This window comes from Sceloporus undulatus, chromosome 6, assembly GCF_019175285.1.
Source record: "Sceloporus undulatus isolate JIND9_A2432 ecotype Alabama chromosome 6, SceUnd_v1.1, whole genome shotgun sequence".
Taxonomy (NCBI): Eukaryota; Metazoa; Chordata; class Lepidosauria; order Squamata; family Phrynosomatidae; genus Sceloporus; species Sceloporus undulatus.
In genome coordinates, this window is record NC_056527.1 from 784,549 (window position 1) to 793,416 (window position 8,868).

The 8,868-nt window shown below is 51.0% G+C and overlaps 1 protein-coding gene across 1 annotated transcript in view; it reads right to left on the reverse strand.

Moving 5' to 3' along the window:
- Nucleotides 1–1,963, reverse strand: part of LOC121933132 — a 15,804-nt gene extending 13,841 nt beyond the window's left edge. Inside the window, exon 1 of the mRNA XM_042472459.1 lies at nt 1,788–1,963. The gene's annotated coding sequence lies outside the window, so the exon portion shown is untranslated. The remainder of the gene's footprint in view (nt 1–1,787) is intronic.
- Between the last annotated feature and the right edge of the window lie 6,905 nt (nt 1,964–8,868).

The window sequence follows — 8,868 nt, forward strand, 5'->3', positions numbered from 1 at the left end:
TCCACACATCCCAAGATGTCATCTTGCCATCCTTTTGCCTTTGCCTGGCGACTGAGCTAGAGAGGATCTGGCACACCCTTGACGTCTGCAGATCAATCAAGTTATACCTCAAGAGGACAAGACCATTCAGATCCTCGGAGGCCCTCTTTGTCTCTTATAGCCTAGCGAGGAAAGGAAGAAAGGTGTCTCCTTCGACGCTGGCTAGATGGATCAGAGAGTGCCTTGCAGCCTGCTACAATAATCTGGACCTCCCGCCACCGGAAGGAGTGCTCGCTCACTGTTAGAATTCTGTTAGTATTCTACCAGATAGTGTTTGTAGTGTAGTATAGTAGTTGGGGGGGATGATGGGGCTTTAGCTGCAGTAAAAGTGTAGATAGTGATAGTAGTGCATAGCAGGGCCAGGTGTCTTATCTAGTGGCCTTGAAGGCCTGGCTCTCCGAGCGCTCAGAGCTGGGAATGTGCTTTCACTTCTGTGGGAACCAGGAGGGGCTACACTTGGCGGGTTTCTGCTTGGGAGGGGTTTTGGCTTTTGGGAATTCTGTTACTTTGTCTTTGGGAGGGTGTGGTCAGTCTCAGCTAAGAAGCTGAGTGAGGCACATGTCTGATTCTGGAGCTATCAATAAAGTGCTGTTGATTATATCATTCAAGCTGACTGATTGATTGTCTGGAATTCTGGGTGCTAACTCTGACACTCACTCAACCAGGAGCACGGCTACCTCAGCAGCCTGGGCTACTGGAGCCCCCCTGGCCGAGATCTGCAGGGCCGCTACTTGGAAGACCCCCTCTACCTTCGTCAGGCACTACAAGCTTGACCTCTACCAGTCAGCTGAAGCTGCTTTTGGCAGGAGGGTCCTTCAGCACGTCCTTCCGCCGTCTCCCCCTTCACAGCACACACCCCCGAATAAGAGAGGGCTTTGGTAAATCCCAATTCTAAGGAGGATCTCACCTTCTCCGCTGGGAAAAGGAACGTTGGTTCTTACCTGCTATATGTCCATTTCCAGCAGAGAAGGTTCGATCCTCCTTCCCACCCGAGGTGCTGCTGGGAGACTACGGGAGTTGTGTGCTGCCTCCTTAGCCAATACTTTAGCTAAAAGAGTTCACTGCTCAGATGATCACAGGAGTGATGGGCTCCTATCAACAATTTTTTGGCCTCTGGCCTCAGCCTGCTATTTTCTTAGGCTGGATAACAACTGGACTTCCTGGGTCGCCCCTCCCATGCGGGGGCAGGGGGGTCCTTTTGTTGTTATAATTATGTCACTGCCTCTAGGAGCTCATGGGAGGTACAACCCAAATCTAAGGAGGATCGAACCTTCTCCCCTGGAAATGGACCTATAACAGGTAAGAACCAACGTTCCTTTTACATTTCTATACTGCTTATCAGTGAACTAGCACTCTCTAAGGTGTAAACAGTTTATAACCTGTAAGATCATTGCCTCCAAGAAGCTCATTTTAAAGACCGACAAAAGGATGGAAGACTGTGTCAACTTTGGAATCGAACTCACAACCTTGTGGCTGCAGGATGGGCCTTTAACCCTGGTGCCACCTTATAAGGTCAGCTCAGCTGTGAAAGGAGCACGTGGAAGAACTGGAACTGCAGTCCAAGGGAACCCAAGTGCCAAACAAGCAGGAGTGCCCCCCCGCCCTTTTAAGAAGGAGCTGCTGTTGTCCCCCTGGAGTTTCCCCTCTGTGTCTGTGTACCAAAAAGTCATGGCCCACCCCGGGCATTCCCACAACGAAGGAGATACTCCTGTACACAGAGATACACAGAGACAGAACCCAGCTCCTACCTGGGATGAGGACGTCTTTCCGGCAGTCGTAGAGCATCCCCAGCTGGAAGGGGCGGCCCAATGCGGGCATCTCCAAGGCGTCTTCTGATCGGGACATGGCTCAGGTCCTCCAGGTCACTCTTCCATCCACCTCTCTGCCAAAAACAAGACATGTGAGAGAAGCAGGAAAGATGTTGAAGCACGTGGTGATGGAGAAGGGGAGAGGAAAGCCAAAGAGCAGAAAACACAGCTTGCTAAATCTGCAATGTGGCCACCCTCCAAATATTGTAAACAGTGTTTATCATAATCACTCTTAACCTCTCTTCTCCAGGTCAAATTCCCGAGCATTAAGCCTCTCATAAGAGTTCTTGACTCTTAGACCACTAGGGAATTAGGGAAGTGTTTTGTTGTTGCATGAGCTAAGGGCTACCTCATGCCTCTTTAGCCTGAGTTTGTGGTGACGATGCTGACTTGTGGAAATCACCATTATCTTCTCAACTTCCACTCCTTCGCTGTGATTCTCCTCCTCTTGCATATTTCACTTCTGGACAAAGCAACGGGGAATGCACTCTCTGGCTTGTGGTATGGTACAGAGCTGTTGCAGAGGCCCAGAGAGAGCTCCCCTGGCGAGAATCGCAGGCCAGAGGGACCTTCCCAGGGGAAAACAGGGGATCAGCTGCGATTCTACTGCAACAGGCTACATGCTTTGAGGGTCACCGGCGGGCATGGGTCAGAAAGCTATTTAGTAATGGCATCTTCTTAGGACTCCTCTTGTTACTGTAGACACGTTACTAATGGAGCACTCTTTCCTGGTCCCCCTTCTTAATCATTTTCTGGCCATTGTCAAAGGCCCATCTGCTCACAGGGCACCAAACCAAGGGCAAGGCTGTGCCAGGGATTGGAGGGACATTTCCCTCAAAGGTCACAAGCAAACTCACACCATGACCCATCTTTTCGGCTAGCCTTTCCAATCCTTTGAATACAATTGCAACAGGGACACTGAATGGCAGCCACTCTTCCGTTGCATCCCACCTTAAATAACTTTCTGGCATCATGTACAAGGTCCATCTGCTCATGGTGGCACACACGAGAATCCAAAAGGGCAAGGCTTGCCAGGAATTGGAGGTGGACCATTGCCTCCAAAGGGCGCAAGGCAACTTCCATGACCTCTTTTCTGGCTAGCCTTGTCCATTCTTTTGGAATACAATTGCAGCAGACGATGGCAGCACTCTTCCGTTGCTCCCGCGTTAATAACTTTCTGGCTCATGTACAAGGTCCATCTGCTCTTGGGGCACCAGAGATGCCAAAGGCAAGGCTGTGCCAGGGATGGTGGAGGTGGACCATTGCCCTCAAAGGGCGCAAGGCAACTTCCATGACCCATCTTTTGGCTAGCTTGTACATTCCTTTGGAATACAATTTCAGACAGGACTGAATGGCAGCACTCTTCCGTGCTCCCGCTTAATACTTTCTGGCTCATGTACAAGGTCCAATCTCTTGGGGCACCGAGAGTGCCAAAGGGGCAAGGCTGTGCCAGGATGTGGAGGTGGCCATTGCTCTCAAAGGGCACAAGGCAACTTCCATGACCCATCTTTTTGGCTAGCCTTGTCCATTCCTTTGGAATACAATTGCGCAGGACTGATGGCAGCACTACTTCCGTTGCTCCCGCTTAATAACTTTCTGGCTCATGTCAAGGTCCATCTGCTATTGGGGCACCAGAGAGTGCAAAGGGCAAGGCTGGTGCCAGGGATGTGGAGGTGGACCATTGCCCTCAAAGGGCGCAAGGCAAAGTCCATGACCCATCTTTTCTGGCAGCCTTGTCATTCCTTTTGGAATAAATTGCAGCAGGACTGATGGCAGCACTTCTTCTCCGTTGCTCCCGCTTAAAAACTTTCTGGCTCATGTAACAAGGTCATTGCTCCTTGGGGCACAGAGAGTGCCAAAGGGCAAGGTTGCTGCCAGGGATGTGGAGGTGGACCATGCTTAAAGGGCCAAGGCAACTTCCATGACCCATCTTTTCCGGCTAGCCTTGTCCATGCCTTTGAATACATTTGCAGCAGGACTGAATGGCAAGCACTTTCGCGTTGCTCCCGCTTATAACTTTCTGCTCATGTACAAGGTCCATCTGCTCCTTGGGGCACCACCGAGTGCCAAAGGGCAAGGCTGTGCCAGGGAGGTGGAGTGGACCATTGCCCTCAAAGGGCGCAAGGCAAACACTTTTCCATGACCCATTTTTCTGGCTAGCTTGTCCTTCCATTTTGGATACATTGCAGCAGGACGAATGGCAGCACTCTTCGTTGCTCCCAGCTTAATAACTTTCTGGCTCATGTACAGGTCCATCGCTCTTGGGGCACCCAGAGAGTGCAAAGGGCAAGCTGTGCCGGGATGTGGAGGTGGACCATTGCTCTCAAAGGGCGCAAGGCAACTTCCATGACCCATCTTTTCTGGCTAGCCTTGCATTCATTGGAATACATTGCAGCAGGACTGAATGAAGGCACTCTTCCGTGTCTCCCGCTTAATAACTTTCTGGCTCATGTACAAGGTCATTCTGCTCTGGGGCACCAGAGAGTGCCAAAGGGCAAGGCTGTGCCAGGATGGGAGGTGGACCATGCCTCAAAGGCGAAGGGCACAACTTCCATGACCCATCTTTTGGCTAGCCTTGTACATTCCTTTTGGAATACAACTTGAGCAGGACTTGAATGGCAGCACTCTTCTTCTGTTGCTCCCGCTTAACTAACTTTCTGGCTCATGTACAAGTCCTATTGCTCTTGGGGCACCAGAGAGTGCCAAAGGGCAAGGCTGTGCCAGTGGATGTGGGGTGGACCATTGCCCTTCAAGGGCGCAAGGCAACTTCCATGAACACCATCTTTTATGGCTAGCCTTGTACATTCCTTTGGAAATAACAATGCAGCACTGAATGGCAGCACCTTCCGTTGCTCCCGCTTAATAACTTTCTGGCTCATGTACAATGTCCATCCTGCTCTTTTGGAGGCAAACCATAGAGTGCCAAAGGGCAAGGCTGTGCAGGGATGTGGAGGGGACCATTGCCCCTCAACAAAGGGCCAAGGCAACTTCCATGAACCATTCTTATTTCTGGCTAGCCTTTTCCATATTCCTTTTGGAATACAATATTGCCAGCAGGAACTGAATGGCAACAGCACTCTTTCCGTTGCTCCCGCTTAAATAACTTTCTGGCTCATGTACAAGGTCCATCTGCTTCTTAGGGCAAACCAGAGAGTAACAAAGGCAAGGCTGTGCCAGGATTGAGGTGGACCATGCCCCTCAAAGGTGACCAAGCAACTTCCATGAACCCAATCTTTTGTGGCTAGCCTTTTCATTCCTTTTTGAATACAATTGAGCAATCAGGACTGAATGGCAGACACTACTTACCGTTGCTCCAGCTTAATAACTATTCGGCTCATGTACAAGGTCCATCGCTCTTGGGCACCAGAGAGTGCCAAGGCAAGCTGTGCCAGGGATGTGGAAGGTGGACCAATTGCTCTCAAAGGCGCAAGGCAACTTCCATGAACCATCTTTTCCTCCGGCAGCCTTTCCCATTTCTTTTGGAATACAATATGCAGCAGGACGAATGGAAGCACTATCCTTCTCCCCTTGTTTGCTCCCGCTTAATAACTTTCTGCTCATTACAAGGTCCACTGCTCAGGGGCAACCAGAGAGTGCCAAAGTGCAAGGCTGTGCCAAGGGATGTGGAGGTGGACCATGCTCTCAAAAGGGCGCAAGGCAACCTCCATGACACATCTTTTTTTTTTTCTAGCCTTGTACATTCCTTTGAATAACAATTGCAGCAGACTGAATTGGCAGCACTCTTTCCGTTGCTCCCGCTAAACTTTCTGGCTCATGTACAAGTCCACCATCTGCTCTTGGGGCACCAGAGATGCCAAAAGGCAAGGCTGTGCCAGGGATGTGGAGGTGGACCATGCCCTCAAAGGGCACAAGGCAACTTCCATGACCCATATTTTCTTCTGACTAGCACTTGTCCATTCCCTTTTGGAAACATATTGCAGCAGACGAATGGCAAAACACTCCTACTTTTTTCCCCGCCTTAATAACTTTTCTGGCTCATGAAAGAGTCCATCTGCTTCTTGGGGCACCAGAGAGTGCCCAAAGGGCAAGGCATGTGCCAGGATGTGGAGGGGACCATTCCTAAAGGCGAAAGGCAACTTCCATACCCATCTATTTTATGGCTAGCCTTGTAAACTTTTCCTTTTGGACTTAAATTGCAGCAGGACTGAATGGCAGCACTCTTCCGTTGCTCCAGCTTAATAACTTTTGGCTCATGTACAAGGTCCATATGCTCTTGGGGCACAAGAGAGTGCCAAAGGGCACGGCTGTGCAGGTATGTGGGGAGGGACCATTGCTCTCAAGGGCGCAAGGCAACTTCCTGAACCATCTTTCGGCCAGCCTTGTCCATTCTTTTGGAATACTATGGCAGCAGGACTGAATGGCAGCACTCTTCCGTTGCTCCCGCTTCAATAACTTTCTGGCTCATGTACAAGGTCCATCTGCTCGTCTTGGGGCACCAGAGAGTGCCAGAGGCAGGCTGTGCCAGGGATGTGGAGGTGGACCATTTCCTCTCAAAGGCGCCAAGGCAACTTCCATGACCCATCTTTTGGCTAGCCTGTCCATTCTTTTGGAATACAATTGCAGCAGGATGAATGGCAGCACTCTTCCGTTGCTCCCGCTTAATAACTTTTGGCTCATGTACAGGTCCATCTGCTCTTGGGGCACCAGAAGTGCCAAAGGGGCAAGGCTGTGCCAGGGATGTGGAGGTGGACCATTGCCCTCAAAGGGCGCAACGGGCATTCCATGACCCATCTTTTGCTAGCCTTGTACATTCCTTTGGAGTACAATGGCAGCAAGGACCTGAATGGCAGCACTCTTCCGGTTGCCTCCCGTGCTTAAAACTTTCTGGCTCATGTACAAAGGTCCATCTGCTCTTTGGGCACCAGAGAGTGCCAAAGGGCACAAGGCGTGCCAGGGATGTGGGTGGACCATTGCCCTCAAAGGGCGCAAGGCAACTTCCATGACCCATCTTTCTGGCTAGGCCTGTCCATTCCTTTTGGAAATACATTGCAGCAGGACTGAAGGCCGCATCCTTCGTTGCTCCCGCCTAATAACCTTTCTGGATCACGTACAAGGTCCATCTGCTCTTGGGCCACCAGAGAGTGCCAAAGGGCAAGGCTGTGCCAGGGATGTGGAGGTGGACCATTGCCCTCAAAAGGGCGCAAGGCAACTCCAGACCATCTTTTTGGCTAGCCTTCCGTGTACATTCCTTTGGAAACTTATTGCAGAGGACGAATGCAGCATCTTCCGTGCTCCCCGCTTAATAATTTCTGGCCTCATGTAATACAAGGTCCATCGTCATGGGGCACCAAGAGGAATGCCAAGGGCACGCTGTGCGGGATGTGGAGGGACCATTGCTCAACGGCGCCCCCCCACGGCAACCCATCCTGACCCATCCACCTTTCTGGCTCGCCTGTCCATTCCTTTGGCCTACTATTGCAGCAGGGGACACGAATGCGCAGCACTCTTCCGTGCTCCCGCCCTTACAACTTTCTGGCTCATGTACAGGTCCATCGCTCTTGGGGGCACCATAGCGTGCCAAAGGCACGGACTGTGCCCGATGTGGAGGGCGACCATTGCCCCTCACCAAGGGCGCAAGGCAACCTTCATGACCCACTTTTTGGCCTAGCTGTTAATTCACTTTGACTACATTGCAGCAGGACTGAATGGCAGCACTCTTCCGTTGCTCCCGCTTCCTAACTTCTGGCTCATGTACACGTTCCAGCCTCTTGGGGGCACAGAGAGCTGCCAAAGGGCAAGGCCTGTGCCAGGATGTGGAAGTGGACCATGCCCTCAAAGGGCAAGGCAGCCTCCCAAGGGGGCATCATTCCCCCAGGAGTTTGTCTTTCCCGCCATCTGCCCCGAAGAGAGAGGAAGGCTGTGAACAGCTGGGGACGAGTGGAATCACTGAGCTCAATAAGAGGTTGACACCATCTGCACTTTCCAGACTGGGAAAGGACATGGAGGAGTTTCTGGAGTGCTGCAACCATCCATAAACCCCAGGAGGAAAAACCGTGGTATGTGTGTCGGGGGGGGGGTAAATTTCACACACATGTGCTTAGAAATCTTTAAGCATCTCTAAAAGTCCATACGCATGGTCCCCCAGCTTCAGTTAAAGAGTGCATACATCTAGATTTCAGACATGCGTCCAAGCCATCTTGTGCTTTTCTGTTTTGAAACAGCTCAGGCGTATGTACGGTTTTGCTCTTCTCTCTATTTGGGGTGGAACTTCCATCCAATGAGATCTTCCCAATCTCTTGGAGGCCCAGCGCACCCTCTTGTGGCTCCTACCTTGGGCAACGGGAAGGGAGGCTGCATCACTCCCCATCAATATCTCGTACTATACTACAGCACTACCACAAGCTATATCTTAGGATAAAAGGAAGTGTGCCATGAACTGCACACCCTTAAATTGCTGAAACTAAAGCAAGGGATTGTTTCAGGTCCCCTCCCCACTCAGAGTAAATCTGCAAAGTTGTGTAAGAGCCCCATTTAGTAGACTCCCCAAATGCCGTAAAAGGGAGCCCTGCCTCTTTACCTTTATTAGCCACGTTCATCCTTCCTCTGTTCAGACTTTACATGTCAGTTTTGCTATTAATGTTAAATAAATGCAGTTTAAAGACTTTCTGGAGAGGGATTCCTCGTCACCTAAAAACCATCTCTTTTCCATTCCACGTCCCTCCATAGGTTTATCGTCCGGGTCTGGATAGTGCCATCCACATCAGGGGACCGGACTACCTGTATTTCCATGGAGTGAGGAGTGCCTTCTCTCCTTATCAGCTGTCTTATGCTGCCCTTTTAGCCTCTGACCTTGGTTCCTCATACTATCTGAAGTGGAGGAAGGCAATTATATTTGCCCCATGTGCCAGGGGCCAACGTTTCTTCTCTCTGGAAACTCACAAGGCTGCAGCCAAAGGCCAGGGACCCCCACTTTGGGGGTCGCACTTCCTACGACCTGCAGTCTGCAAAGGACTCTTGAATGTTCCAGGATGGCAGCGACCAATGGACATCCTGTTGCATT